The sequence below is a fragment of the Meriones unguiculatus genome, chromosome 15 (assembly GCF_030254825.1).
Source record: "Meriones unguiculatus strain TT.TT164.6M chromosome 15, Bangor_MerUng_6.1, whole genome shotgun sequence".
NCBI classification, from domain to species: Eukaryota; Metazoa; Chordata; class Mammalia; order Rodentia; family Muridae; genus Meriones; species Meriones unguiculatus.
The window spans coordinates 17430246-17442847 of record NC_083362.1 but is presented as its reverse complement, the minus strand read 5'-3'; the positions used below and the strand labels follow the sequence as shown (position 1 = coordinate 17442847).

Below are 12602 nucleotides of genomic sequence, written 5' to 3'. Positions count from 1 at the left end.
GTGAGGTTCAACCATGGCTTTAAGCACTAACAATGACTCACAACCCGTGTACATTCCAAGTTCTTGAGAAAGGTATTCCTGGATCATAAATCTGACAGAGCGTTTACTCTTTTCTGGAAAAAGGAGAGAGCATCTCATTTTCAACAGTAAGACTTAAACACTTGCGTGTCCTTAACATATGTTTTGGTTTCTTGGGTTTTGAAACTTACTTAGATGAATAACCACTTAGAGTTAAAAAGTATTAATTGTTCTTTGGCTCTCACCTAACTGGGGTTTTAAGGGTGGGAGTGGGAGAGGAGTTGTTAGACTTGTTGCAGGCAACGAATGTGGTCGAACTCACGTACAGACACACTGCCTTAAAAAGCGTGCTCCAGGAGTGACGCTCCGTGACGACTAACACCTATCACAGAGCTCCAGATCACCTAGTAAGATCTGTTCGGGCCACATTACTCATTTTTGCACCAAAACCAGCGAAGAGCGCTTCGGAAGACAGCCCTCACTGGAGGAGCCGATCCGTCTGGGTTCCCGCTCTCTAGACTTTCCTAGAGGTAAGCCCTGTCGAGGGGAGCGCTCCCGGGGCTCGCGGCGCGCCTTCCACAGCCCCCTCCGGTTTCCCGACGGGCCGACCGTCCGCGTCCCGGGGGCCGGGGGCCGGGGGCGAGCCGGCAGCTCCGGGCGCCGGGCAGAACCGCAGAGGCGCTTCGAGGCATGCCCGTCACCGCACACGCCCGGCGGCCCGCGGGGAGGCAGCCCTCGGGGCGCGGCCCGCTCGGGTGGGGAGCAGATCGGGTGCTCGCCGGGCCCCGCGGACGCTCCGCGCCTCGTCACGCCTCCTTTCCGGCCCGGCCGCCGCGCTGACCCTTCCGGGCTTATCACCGGCCAAGCCACTTCCCGGCCTCGGCCCCGCGGGCCGCCCCCAGTTTCCTGTCAGGCCCCCTCCGCCTCCGCGCCCGTCCCGCCGCGCGGACCTAGCGCTGGGCTCGGAGAACCCGGCTCCTCCCGGCGGGAGAGCCGCCGAGGGGCAGCCCCGACGTGAACCGGCCCGGAGGGCGGCGGCCGCGGCGCACGCCTCCTCTCGCCCGCAGCCCCAGCCCGCGCCCACCCGCTAAGCCCCGCCCCCCGCGGGCCCGGGCCAATGGGCCGCGCCCGCCTCCTGGGAGGTAGCGGGGGAGGGGGTTGGGGCCGGCGGCAGCGCCCGCCCCCCGCCCTCGCTCATTGGCTGAGGTCTCAGGGTGCCCGGAGACCGGAGCGCGGAGGGATTGGCTGTGGAGGCTCGCGACGGCGGCGCCTATTGGCCGGAGCGGCCCCCGTGACGCCGGGTGGCGACTGGCTCCCGGGTCTGAGGGGCTCCTGCTTGTCAGGTTCTAGGTAGGTGCGTTTCACGCCGCCGTCCGTAGGCACTGTTGCCCCGGGCAACGCCCCGGGAGGTGGGAAGGAGGCCGGAAGGCGAGCGCAGCGCGGGGGCAAGCGTCCCCGCCCGCAGGGGGGCGCCGGGCTCCGGCCCAGCGGGCGCGGGCTGCGCGGAGGCTCTTCCTTTCCCTCCTCCAGCCCCGTCCCCGCCCGTGGCTGCGGGGTCCTCCGCCCCGTGCTAGCCCACGACGGAACGTTCCGGGTTGGGCTCGGGTCCTGCTGCTCACCCGGCCCGCGAGGCCCACCCCTCCCACCCGCCCGGACCGGGAGGCTGAGGGGGCGGTGCCGGCCGTGGCGGGCGCCTAGCCCCGCCCCGTCGCGGGTCGCGGGGTCGCGGGGCGTGGGACGGGGTCGGGGGCCGCGGCGCGGGGAGCCCGCGCCCTTTCCCTTCTTGCGCTCATCGCCCCTCGCCCGCGGTGCCCACACCCCTTCTGCTCTCCTCACCCCGCGCCCCCTCTTTCGGGGCTCCCAGCCCGTGGTGTTCCGGTAGCCCCTTTCCATCAGGACCCACTAACCCCGTGTCACCCCTCCTTCGGCCTCAAGTCCCACTGCCCCTCTTGTTCATGGCTGTCCTTCAGGAGTCTGGTCCAGAGTTGGACTCCTGGAGGGATCTGGACTCCTAAGGGCGATTTTGCCTTAGGGCATTTTAGGGTCTGGGGTATTTGGAAGCACCATTGTGTCTTCCTTGGACTACTCTTAGGCTCAGCTCTCTGGAACTAATTCATGAAGTCAGTTTTGGTAAGGACTAGGGCGCCTTTGAACAATTAAGTTATCTTGAGGTGGTCGATTTGTACTCTGCACTTGTGATTTTGTTGGGAATGCCATTTCTAAATGCAGTCTAAATTTGTTCCGGCAACCTTTTATTTTCATTCACCTTATGTTGGAAGAGCAGTGGAACTTCCGATCTTTTTACTTCGGAAGAAGCTGCATCTATTCATGATGGTCTCCACATCACTCTGACCTATGCGACTTTAGCTTGTACAGGAGTTTTCAGGCATTTTAAGAAAAACTTCTCACCTGAAGTCACTGTATATAAAAGTTTGATGTAAAAAATATGAAGATAAGGCCAACACTATTTTAGTAGTCAACGTCTAAAAGAACACTTTGCAGTCATTTTTTGAAATGAGAACAAGATTAAAAGTAAAAGTATTACAAAATACATAGTGTGGTAGGGGCTGTTTGTACGCACACCTGTGTAGGCTTTATGATGGTGTGCGGAAGAGCCACAGGATGTAAAAGGTTGAGAGTCTCTTTTACAGCCAGGAACAGATTTTCCGATAGCCCAAAGGCCCTGTGGATGTTGTAAGAGAGAGCATAGGCATTCTTGGAAACACTTTCGGCTTTCTTCCATAAAAGACCTTTGGCGGAGATCTGCTTCTTTTCTGCATTGACAGTATTAATATACACCAGCTAAGATGATGTAGTGTCCTGTTGATGCACCGTCTCTGCTTCAGAGGTTGAAACCATTCGTGTGGGAGAAATTAGGCTTTTGTGGACAAAATACTTGAATTTCATTCTTAGCTGCTGTGTAGCTATGACTTTTGTGTAAACATTTCAGATCTGCAGTTCTTTTTCTGTTACACCAAGAAAAATTTCAATTTACACGGAACGAATGAGTTGTACTTGTTATTTATATGGCAGTGATATCTCTTACATTGTTGTTCCATAGTAAACATTGACAATAAAGGAACTGAAATGATCATAACTGAAAAGCTAACATAACTGTATAGAACACCAAAATATGGCAATATACTTCTTTGTTTATAAGTAGAAATAGTACAGCGAAATAGTAACAGGAAAAAACAATAGTAATTTAGTTACACAAAGCGCTACTTTGTGTGGTTTTGTGAGCTATTGGGAAGACAGCATCTTTGTAACTCTGGCCCAGCTTGGTAAATTGCATAAGCCACAGGAAAGGTAATCCACATTCTTGTCATAAAAATCAAAGCTGTATTTTAAGCTTGGATTGGTGTTAATTGATAGTAGTTTTGCACCATGCTGTACATGTTTTGAGTGAGGGCAAAGGGATGATCATTATTTAGTGTTTTGATTATTAAACTGATTAGTTTCATCCAATTGATCCATGAAATTGGACCAGTCTTATGCATTATTGTATTTTGTAACGGAAAAAGACTTTGCAAATGTGAACCTAAAAAGTGTCGACTAATTTAGAAGTACTTCATGGGGACTTTGTTTACTAGTATTTCAATAGTTCTTAAAACTATCTTCACTGTTGTCTCATAATATTAATAAAGGAATATATTAATACAGAACTTTAGTTTCTGATGAAGGAACTGATACCAATTCACACACAGGTAATAATTGTATTTTTTCTTTCTTAGGAAAGAGTTGTACTTTTCTTTTTTAAAAAATTCTTTATTAATTACACTTTATTCACTTTGTATCCCCCCTGTGGTTCCCTCCCTTCTCCTGTCCCAATCCCTCCCTTCCTCCACCCTCTGCATGCATGCCCCTCCCCAAGTCCACAGATAGGGGAGGTCTTCTTTTCCTTCCTTGTGATCCTAGTCAGTTAGGTCTCATCAGGAGTGGCTGAGTTGTCTTCTTCTGTGGCCTGGTAAGGCTGCTTCCCCCTCAGGGGGAGGTAATTAAAGAGCAGGCCAATCAGTTCATGTCAGAGACAGTCCCTGTTCCTATTACAATGGAACCCACTTGGACACTAAACTGCCATGGGCTACATCTGTGCAGAGGTCTTAGATTATCTCTATGCATAATCCTTGGTTGGAGTATCAGTCTCAGGAAAGACCCCTGTGCTCAGATTTTTTGGTTCTGTTGCTCTCCTTGTTGAGTTCCTGTCCTCTCCAGATATTACTATTTCTCACTTCTTTCCTAAAATTCCCTGCACTCTGCCCAAAGGTTGCCCATAAGTCTCAGCATCTGCATTGATAGTCTGCAGGGCAGAGCCTTTCAGAGGTCCTCTGTGTCAGGCTCCTGACTTGTTCCCTTCTTTTCTCTTTCTTCTGATGTCCATCCTCTTTGCCTTTCTGAATAGGAATTGAGCATTTTAGCAAGAGTCCACCCTCTTGATTAGTTTCTTTTGGTGTACAGATTTTAGTAGGTTTATCCTATATGTCTGTATGAGTGAGTATATACCATCTGTGTCTTTCTGCTTCTTGGATAGCTCACTCAGGATGATCTTTTCCAGATCTACCATTTACCTGCAAATTTCATGATTTTCTTGTTTTTTATTGCTGAGTAATATTCCATTGTGTAGATGTACCATAATTTCTGTATCCATTCCTTCACTGAGGGGCATCTGGGCTGTTTCTAGCTTCTGGCTATTACAAATAAGGCTGCTACAAACATGGTTGAGCAAATATCCCTATTGTGTACTTGAGCCTCTTTTGGGTATATGCCTAGGAATGGTATAGCTGGATCTTGAGGAAGTGCCAGATTGTTTTCCAGAGTGGTTGTATGAGTTTGCATTCCCACCAGCAGTGGAGGAGGGTTCTCCTTTCTCACACACAAGTAATAATTGTATTTTTTCTTTCTTAGGAAAGAATTGTACTTTTCTTAAATATTTGTGTCCTCTTCCATTTTAGAAAGATTTTTATACCTACCTTTATATACTAATTTCTAAAATATTTAAGAGGTATGTATCAGAATTTACAGATGTATAAGACAGATCTTCACAGTCTTTGGCATGCTTGTTTCGTTGGGATATCTAAGGGAACAAGATCACAGTTTTAGAGCTTGGACGGTGAATTGAGCAAACTTAGGAATGCTGAGCTGCTTATTAGGTTTTCACCAGAGCTCTACTTTCCTTGCCTTTCCCCTTCTTACTTCTTTTATTACCATTTTCATTTAGTTATTCAAGTTGAGTTCTTCAAAAGCAGTTGAAAAAATAGAAAAGTCACCAATAATTCTGTTCTAGCTACTGTTTTAGAAAATAACTAAAACCCCACTTGCCATTTAACACACAGCATTCCACCACACCTCACGGTTTTGTGGGTTGCAATCCAGGGAATCTGTAGGTGCACCTAACTTGTGGATTAGCTCGGCTGCAGTAACTCAGATGCTTCTGCATTCGGGAAAACAGAATAGAGGACATAGAAGATCTGGAGCAAAGAAATCAGAATAGAATAGCTACTTTTTCCTATTCTGTCAGAACAAGTACAGTCCAAGTTTACCATGCATGTAGTTTACTGGTATATGGCTCTCACATGTGGGCTCCTCAAGAGTTTTTAAAATTCAAAATAGGTAAACCAGGTTCACTTAGTACCTTTTTAAGAAAATAAATTTTAACAAAATGACTTTATTTTTAGGGTATTACATACTCAGATTTAAAAAATGCAATGTGATGCATAACTTGTGATTATTTCTTAAATCTTCATCCGTCGTTATAGAACTATGACTAATAATCACTCTACATTATTACCATTCAACATAAGCTTGATATTCTCTCTTTCCTTAGTAAGTATTAATGAAGAGCCTGGATGTTTTAATGACAGAGTTTCTTGCCAGGTTGGGAGGTGAAAAGAAGAACGGTTTGTTTGAAAGCCATATAACTTGGGTTTCAGCTCCAGTTTCTCTTTTGTGGGATCTTGGACAAATTACTTAATATCATCAAATCATAGTTTCCTCTTCTGTTAAATGAGTAAGATAAAATTACCTCATGCGGTAGTTATGTAGAAGAAACGAGACAATGTAAGTAAAAAAATGCCTGGAGTTAGGAAGTGCTCAGCTTTTGTATTTAGCTCTTTGCATTGGTTTTTATCTGCTTTGGTGCTGATAGGATGATCCTGGGTGACTCTGTCTTAGTCCATATTCTTACTGTGAGGAGACACCATGACTAACACAACTCTTTCAAAATAAAGCATTTAATTAGGGGCTTGCTTTAGAGGGTAGAGGTGGGAGGGAGGGAGGAAGAGAAGGAGAGAGGAAGGGAGAGAGAGAGAGAGAGAGAGAGAGAGAGAGAGAGAGAGAGAGAAAGAAAGAGAGAGCGATTGCTAGTCCTTTGGGAGGGTCATTCAGATCAGTTCCAATTCAGGGTCCTCTGGGTCTTGTTTCTGAGATGCATGGGGGTGCTGCCTTCCAAGAGCAACAGCAGTAGGCTCTGTTTTTTGAGAGTCTTTTGGACAGCCTTGGCCAACAGTGCAAAAGAGGGCTTATTTCTGGTATTGTGGTTTTTAGTTTTTATTAGGTGGTTCTTGGCTGTTGAAGGGGACACCATCAGCCCAGATGAGAAAAACTCATTAAAACTATATATCTATACACTGAATACGCACATTATAGTTTTTTTTCCCCATTTCCCATATCAGATCACTAGTCCCAATTCTTAAAAGTATTTTTTTTTTTCACCTCAGGTTGTCATTTGTTATTGGTTGAATGCCGTAAATTCCTTTCCCTTGAACTAAAAATATTGGCTTGAAATTGGTAGAGATGGTAAATGTTATTAAATTTCTCATTGGCACTCCCACTTTGGATCACATTCACTCATCGGTGTAAAATTTAGCCTCTATAATTGTAGGACCTCAATTCTTTTTTTTCCCATTTTTTTTATACTTTATTCACTTTGTATCCCCCCATAAGCCCCTTCCCTCCTCCCCTCCTTATCCCACCCTCCCTCCCCCTTCTTCATGTATGCCCCTCCCCAAGTCCACTGATAGGGGAGGTCCTCCTTGCCTTCCATCTAATCTTAGTTTATCAGGTCACTTCCGGAGTGGGTGCATTGTCATCTTCTGTGGCCTGGTAAGACTGCTCTCCCCTCAGGGGGAGGTGATCAAAGAGCAGGCCTATCAGGTTGTGTCAGAGGCAGTCCCTCTTCCTATTACTATGGAACCCACTTAGACACTAAACTGCCATGGATTACATCTGCGCACGGGTTCTAGGTTTTCCCCATGCCTGGTACTTGGTTGGAGTATGGGTCTCTGGGAAGATCCCTGTGTTCAAATCTTCTAGTTTTGTTGCTCTCCTTGTGGGGTTCCTGTCCCTCTCCATAACCTACTATTTCCCACTTCTTACATAAGATTCCATGTACTCTGCCCAACAGTTGGCCATGAAGTCACAGCGTCTGCTTTGATAGTCTGCAGGGCAGAGCCTTTCAGAGGCCCTCTGTGGCGGGTTCCTATCTTGTTTCCTGTTTTCTTCTTCTTCTGATGTCCATCCTCTCTCTTTGCCTTTCGGGATGGGAATTGAACGTTTTAGTCAGGGTCCTCTCTCTTGATTAGTTTCTTTAGATGGACAGATTTTAGGTTTATCCTATAAGTCTATATGAGTGAGTATATACCGTGTGTGTCTTTCTGCTTCTGGAACAGCTCACTCAGGATGATCCTTTCCAGGTCCCACCATTTACCTGCAAATTGCATGATTTCCTCAGGACCTCAATTTTTAAGAGAGTTTAAATGCACAGGAAGGTGATGGCTGTTGGGTGCACTGCAGTAAGCCTTCCCCAAGGCCTTAGTTGAATTATGCATCTGTTTCTGTCCCATCCTGCAGCACACATTTTTATTTAAGTTGGTTATTCTTGATATTTTCCCCCATCCAAGTACGAGATATTTACATGCGTGACAACCTAGTGTGAAGGTTTTAGGTGCCAGCTGTGTGTGACTTTGTCTGTCTTTCCCACGCAGGCATCATAATGAAGGTATTGACAATTATGTCATGGTAGACATAAACTCAGGTCTACTCAGATTTATTGAAGGAAGTCATCAGAAATGTCTATGACTTGTCAGTAATAGTACTTGAGACATACTTTGTTTTATCGTTGGGATCAACAGAATTCCTCTTTCCCTAAATGAAATCCTGTCCTGTGTTTTCTGGTCATTCTTGTAATACCGTAGACTATACTATTATGCTGATTTTGTATAATTGATGATGAAGAATCCAACATTTAAAAGTTGAAGTAACTGTTAAAAAGCAGTTGAAAGGACATGAATGAAAGCACTCCAGTCTTTAAACCAGCCTCTGTGGTGCACACCTGTAATCCCATCACTGGTCGACAGAGGCCGGTGGATTTCTGTTCCAGGCCAGCCTGGTCTTTAGAGAGAGTCCAGGGACAGCCAAGGCTACACAGAGAAATCCTGTCTCTAGCCCTTCCCCCCTAAAAAAAAGGACCACAGTGTTTGTTATGAATGACATTAACTATTACAGAAACATGAAAATTAGTTTTATAGTGAGACTTGTCTCTGTAATGTAACTGTTTTAGGGATTTTTTCTTTTTTATTCTAGGTACTTAGTACCTAAAAATGCTCTTCACATTGATTCGGTCCAAAGGGGCATCTTTGAAATTAGCTTGCCCACGTGGGAATGCACTTATTTATTTATTTATTTATTTAAAAATTTAGTTTCAATTGTTTTGAGATGGGCTATCACCCTGTAGACCAGGCTGACTTCAAACTTAGAGAAGTTGGCCTGCCTCAGTCTCCCGAGTCCTGGGATTAAAGGTGTGCCCCACTATTCCCTTTGAGATTGCTTTTACTCAGTCATTCTACATAGAAGGACAATTAGTACAGTAGACTTTTAGAATTTGCAGAAGTCATTTCCTCAAACATTTGCAAATTAAGGACCTACCTTCATAAAAGGAAACAAATTTAATTAAAAAATTTGAGCAGCCCCTTCCAGACTTTTACTGATTCTATGGAGTTAGTCATTAAAGTTACAGATTTTTTTCCTTCTGAAATGAGAGCTAGGGAACTATGTAATTAGTACGTAGGTAAAGGTTCTTTTACGCTAGTGTCTGGGAGGTTACAGGACAGCATTTCTGGCTTAGAAGCCTCCTGCTCGGCACAGAGGTTGGTGCCAGGTTTCGCCAGTGCTCACAGCTTGCTGACTTGCTGTTGTCTGTGGCTGCGTCCTCCTGAAGGGGAGTATTTCTGTGCTCTGTGTCCTTGCTGCTCTCCCTTGTGTGGGGCAGGGGGATTTTCCAAGCTTAGTTGATGGGGTCTCTTTCGTTAGCATCACATTGTATACAAAGGAAAGTGCATTTGTTAAATGGCAGTAACGTTCTAGCATTTGCACTGTCACCTCACGAAAATGTTTATGCAGTGTCTTTCCTCTTGAATTTCTGTTAGAATCATGTGTTTTCTGTGAATAGATAGCCTAGTCCAGGTTGACCATTATTTTAAGTTTCACTAAGATTTTGTAAATTTTGTTTTGCTAGAAGTAAAGGAAACCTTTTCTTTTGAAAATGTGTGGGTACAGCTTGTACGTGTGCGGCATAGTCTTTATACTTGTGCACGCATGTGCATAGGGAGGCCGTGGTCATTGCTCTCCACTTCTAGCTTCTCTCCCTTCTCTCCTTCTCACTTTTGCTTCCCTTCTTCCTTCCTCCTCCTCCTCCTCCTCCCCCTTTCTCTCCTCTCCTCGTCTCTTGTGTGGGTACATGCCCTTGTGCTACCTTGTGTGGAGGTGAAAGGACAGCTTTCTGGAGTCTCATTTTCTTCTACCTTGTTTTGAGGCAGGTTCTTTCTTCTCTTTTCCAGCATTTGCTCTGTAGTCTAGGCTAGCTGGCTCTTGTCTTCCATATGATTCTGATTCTCCTGTCTGAGCCTCTCATCTTACCATAGGAGTTCTAGGATTACAGATGTGTACCACTGCATCTGGCTTTTTATGTGGGTTTCTGGGATTGAACTCAGGTCACCATACTGTATGGCACGTTAGCCTCTGAGTTGTCTTCCTGTCCCTCTCTACTTTGTTTTTGTTTGTTTTAGGATTGGTTTGTTTTTAATTATGTATATATGTGTATGTTCATGTCTGTATATGCACACAAGTGCAGTTGCATTCAGAGGACACAGGTATCAGATCCCTTGGAGCTGGAGGTAGTTATGAACTGCTCATTGTAGGTGCTGGGAGTTGAACTTGAGTCCTCTGGAAGAGCAGTATTTTTTCTTAGCCAGTGAGCCATCTCAAGCCCTTCTACATTGTTTTTGAGATAGGATTTCTTTGAACATGAAGTGACTGTCTAGACTGGTTGGCCAACAAGCCCCAGGGACATTTTAAACAATACAGAGGTTAGATTTCCAATCATGTTAGCATTGAGAACCAAGCCTAATCTAAAAGGAAAGAAAATGTTTGGAGGCAATGAAGGTATCTTTGAAATGGGTAGATCATTGGAAGAGTGGAAGATTTGGAGAATATGATGGATAAAACCAGTCAGTTTCTTGATTAGAAGAAAAGCAGATACTTCTGGTGACATGTATGAAATGTCTTCGTGTTCTTATGAAAGTCAAGGGGAATGACACAGTATAGGCAAGTTAAAAAAAAGAAAAAGGTGGGGCCCAGAGGGATGGCTCAGCTGGTAAAGGCACTTGCTATGCAGGCTTCATGACCAGAATTTAGATCCTGAACCCACATGGAGGTGGAAGGAGAGAACCAAGTCCACAGAGCTGCTCTCTGGCTTCTACACTTATGCCCCAGACAGACAGATGGACAGACAGACAAATGGACAGATGGATGGACACACACAGAAACACACTACACCTTGGGGAGGACCACGGTGGGAAGAAGAGAGGATAGAGACTTATTGACTAGGAAGTCAGGGTTAGAAACAGGTTTCTGTGAGGCAGGAGATAAGAAAGTTACAAGGTTACACACACACACACACACACACACACACACACACACACACGGCCCTTGGTATTCATATAGATGTTTGAGGATTCAATCAATCATTGCTCAAAACAGTTATATAAAAATTGTGTTTATATTGTACATGCACATATTTGTTCTTTGCTTGTCTTTATCCCTCCCAAATACTGTACAACTGAAACATAACATAGACATTAAAGCTCTGTCAGTAACTCAGACACAGTTGAAAGTATATAGGATGATGTGGCAGTTTTTATGCTATATTTTACCACTTACCTTTTTTATTTTATTAAATTTATAAAATTATAATTTTATAAAATTATTTTTATGTGTATGTTGGGATGCGTGTGTTCAGAGGACAACTTTGGGGAGTTTTTGTTTGTTTGTTTGTTTGTTTGAGGCAGGGTCCCCCTTGTTTCTGCCAAGCTGTGCTCCAGGCTAGCTGACTGTCCAGCTTCTCGGGAGCTCTCTGTCCACCTCCCATTTCATCTTGCTCTTGGTGTGAGTCCTGGAGACCTGGACTCCGGTTGGCAGGTGTGTGCAGCGTGCACATGTCGAGCCTTGTCCCTGCCCTGCCAGTTTATGTAAAGGACCAGAGCATCTGCAGGTCCCAGGACTGATCTCTGTGAATATACTGGGGCCACTGCATATGGATGTCAGTGATGGAGAAGAACCTATGGCCAAGAGGCCTCTCAAAGTTGTCTTTAAGCCCAGTCAAGGGGTATATTTAGGCAAACTGAAGCATTTGAGACAGAAGATATGCCTTTGTTGGAAAAACCTTCCTTAACCCTTTGTCATCCTTTCCATACCTAATTACTTCTTCAGATTCCCCCTAATTTTTTGTAGTTAAAATATAATTACATCCTTTTACTCCTTCTTTTCCATCCCTTCAACCCTTCATGTATGCCGCCCCATCTTCCTCTCAAATTCATGGCCTGCTTTTCTTTTATTATATTTGATTTTGTATATATGAAATGAATAAAATGAATAAATATGTAAACACAACCTGCTGGGTCTGTTGTTGTATGTGCATGATTTCAGGGCTGGCCACTTGGTATTAGATAATAAATTAGGGAGTTCACTCCCAGGGGAGACTAAACCTCCCTCTCAGCAGGTGCTAATTCATGTTCTTTGTCTAGGTGTGGGGCCTGCTGAGATTCCCCCTTCCACGTGTAACATTTTAAAATAAGCATAGTTCCTGTATCTTCTGTGCTTCCAGCTTGAAGTTAGTTTTATGCTTTGAAAATGGAGAAAAACAGGAGTAGGCTCTTCAAAATGGGGGAGTTGGTGGGAAAGAAAGGGGCAAGCCTTGGGTCAGCTGTGGAGAGAGAGGAGGGAGAAAGCAGTGAGCAAACAAGTTAGGTCAGGGTAGTATTTATATTTGGTGAAGCTTAATTTCTTCCTCTCTCTCTCTCTCTTTTTTCTTTCTTTTTTCTTTTAAGATTTACTTATTATGTCTGCAGTATTCTGCCAGTACACCAGATAGGGCACCAGATCTCATAGAGGGTTGTGAGCCACCATGTGGTTGCTGGGAATTGAACTCAGGACCTCTGGAGGAGCAGCCAGGGCTCTTCGCTGCTGAGCCTTCTCCAGCCCCCGGGGGCGGACAGTTTCTAGTAGTGGCTTGGCTGTACTTCACACGTGCA

General features: G+C 45.2%; 1 protein-coding gene across 4 annotated transcripts in view; it reads left to right on the top strand.

The window, feature by feature from the left end:
• Positions 1–407: 407 nt before the first annotated feature.
• Positions 408–12602, top strand: part of Fer (FER tyrosine kinase) — a 304379-nt gene continuing 292184 nt past the window's right edge. For 2 of the 4 annotated variants that reach the window (XM_060368267.1, XM_060368264.1), the window contains exon 1: positions 1268–1368. The gene's annotated coding sequence lies outside the window, so the exon portion shown is untranslated. Of the gene's footprint in view, positions 549–1267; positions 1369–12602 lie in introns of those variants that run through there. The other 2 variants (XM_060368266.1, XM_060368265.1) reach the window with 2 other exon arrangements.